The sequence below is a fragment of the Octodon degus genome, unplaced genomic scaffold, assembly GCF_000260255.1.
Source record: "Octodon degus isolate 3935 unplaced genomic scaffold, OctDeg1.0 scaffold00131, whole genome shotgun sequence".
Taxonomy (NCBI): domain Eukaryota; kingdom Metazoa; phylum Chordata; class Mammalia; order Rodentia; family Octodontidae; genus Octodon; species Octodon degus.
Window position 1 is genome coordinate 7445099 of NW_004524707.1, and position 2718 is coordinate 7447816.

Genomic DNA, 2718 nt, shown 5'->3' on the forward strand with positions numbered 1-2718 from the left:
AGAGAGAGAGAGAGAGAGAGAGAGAGAGAGAGAGAGTTTGGAATTCTTCTCTTTCATTAAAAGGGGGAAAGAAAGTGGAGATCAGGTACCCCTCAGCTTTGGGGAAGGCATGCAGGTATCCCTAGCAGGCAGGCACTGGAGATCAGAGGACAGAGTCCTGGAGTTTCCCATAAACCTTTTTTTGAAGGGAACAGCAGTGTAGGCTGACAAGAGGGTGGTGGGATGAGGCAGAGCCCTGGAGAGAGGGATGGTGGGCAAGGGGTTTAGGGTTCACTCTAGTAGCTGCTCCATTAAATAGGTTGCTTTTCAAAGAATGATATACACATAAATACATAGACAAGGCTACACGCACACAGGAGGAGAAGGATCTGCATTCCCAAGTGTAGAGATCTAGGCTTGCTGGCTGTAGAGAGCTCCAAGTCAGCAGCAAGTCTTGTCTCTGGTGGGTGACTGTCCTCAGCAACCCTGGGCTAGGGCAAGGCAGGACAGGGCGGGTGAGTCCTCTTCTGTAGGAAGGCTGTTTGGTTTCCACAGTGCTGCTCACCAGGCAAGGCACCCAAGCCACTCCGAGCCAAATCTGGAAGAGCTGGGGACCACATGCCTCTGCTCCATGAACTTGAGGGCGTGCAACTGTGCATGTTAACACAAGCTGTTTCCCTGCCTGGCTAGAGTCCATCTCTCTCCTCCATGGCTCCAGGGAGCAGGAGTGCAGATGGAGGAGGGCTGAAGGCAGCCCATGGAGACATCCTTTCCCTGCCCCACAGAGTCCTGGCTTCTGGAAGCAAGGAGGGCCCTTCTTGTCTCTCTGCCTCCATGGCAGGGTGGGCTCTAGGTTCTGAAGCAGGTTTTTGAGGGGTCAGAGATGGTCAGTCTAAAGCTGGAGAAGGGGGTGTTGGAGCCCACAGAGATGGCTGTGCCTGGTGGTGCTGTGTGCCCCCAAGGCCTAAGGCTTCAGTTAGCCATCTGGGTGCCACAAAGCTATCAGTGGCAGCAAGGAGGCAGTGTGGTGGGGACAGTGTAGTTGTTGTGGCCATTGGCCTGCTGCTACTGCCACTGTGGAAGGTCTCTGAGGCCGTAAGACATGAGAATATGGGGAGAGCTTCAGGGAAGTTGGGAGGTGCGGCAAGGGTATAGCAAGAGCGCACATTATGTGGTAGGGGATGTTGTCTCCTGGGAAAAGACCCTGAGAGCTACCTCAAACTGCCAGGAGGCCCATGCTGCAGTTACTTTGCCTGGTCAGCCGCAAAGCCGGCCATCATGAACTGGCAGGTCACGACCTGGTGCACCAACATAGTGCCACCGTGTTGTTCGCTCCAGCCACCTGCACTCTTGCCACACCTCATGTGTCCACTGTTAGAGAGCCAGCTCCAGCTACTACCCAGAACCAAAATGCTAAGATACAGTCCATAGCTTAGTTTGATGTGGGGCTTAAAGAACAATCCCCCTCTAACTCCCTTTTCCTCCCCTGTAACTATAACTTCTTGTTCTGGTACAGATAATATTGGCAGCTAGGTCCTATAAACAGAGTTTATGTTTTGTTCTTGAAGGATTCATAAGGCTCTCTTTTCTTTCAAGGCTGTTGCTTTGTCTTGCTTCTGTGCCCTCACTTACCCTGTCCCCACTGCCACCCCCAGTTTCTAAAGACCAACCCCCTCAGCAAAATGTGTAAAACTAGAACCTTTCCTTTGTTCTAATGTCCAGCACTTTTGGATGTGAGCTCAGCTGGGTCAATATTTATCTAAAATCCCAGAAATAATTCCTACTTTCTCCTCATTGGTCTCTCTGATCTCTTGGAATTTGCAACGGGTTCTTTTCAAACTCTCCAACAAGGCTCTGTTAGCAAGGAATGAAACCAGACCTCACTAGCTTTTCCTTCAGCCAAAGCCAGAGCACGCAGATACCTAGAGCACAGCTGCCACTTGAGATCCCTAACATGACATCCCCTAGACACAACGTGCAGGAGCACAAATGGTGTGATGATAATGGCAGAATGTGCCCACATGGCCTGGACAAAGCCAGGCCAGGATGGACCAATCATTGTATCTTCTCCTTTACCCAGTGATCGACTTTCAAAGGGGCTCAGGGCCTAACTAGGGCCAGCTGTAAGCATCTCTGGATTGATTGATAAGCATTTTCCTTCTACTAGAGTTGCCCATCTAAAAGGATTGCATGATATAGGTATGGGGGATGGTGCCCACATGCCAATGATACCAGCAGGGTTTACCAAGCCAGATAGGAAGAGAGAAACTCTGAGGACCTTAGTAGAGCAACCAGTTCTAGCTGTACCTCAAATGACATCAACCCTATTAAATAAGCAAATCAAAGTTCTATTTACAAGACTGCTGGTATGATTTTCAAACCCGGAAGTTCTGATAATATAATGGTTGTATATTTATTCTATTATTTCATATTTTCTCATTGCATTCACACACTCTGTGGTGAATAAATGTTGACTCTCTAGATGAAGGTGACATACAGTAGCTCGTTTCTCTGTACCCACTGTTGCCCCCACAAGATAGCCAAACTGATTCCAATGAGCACAGTGGGAACAGGCCATTAAGGCCATGTATCATAGATGTCTGAAACTCTCACCCAACTCTCTTAAATATATATCTCAGAAATATCCAGGGCTGGAGAGATGGCTCAGTGGTCTAAAGCACCTACTTAGAACAAGCTTAGCAAAAGCATCAGGGACCGCGGTTCAATCCCCCAGCACCA

At 49.2% G+C, this 2718-nt stretch overlaps 1 pseudogene; it reads right to left on the reverse strand.

Moving 5' to 3' along the window:
• Nucleotides 1-665: 665 nt before the first annotated feature.
• LOC111812600 lies at nt 666-1292 on the reverse strand (annotated as a pseudogene).
• Nucleotides 1293-2718: the final 1426 nt, after the last annotated feature.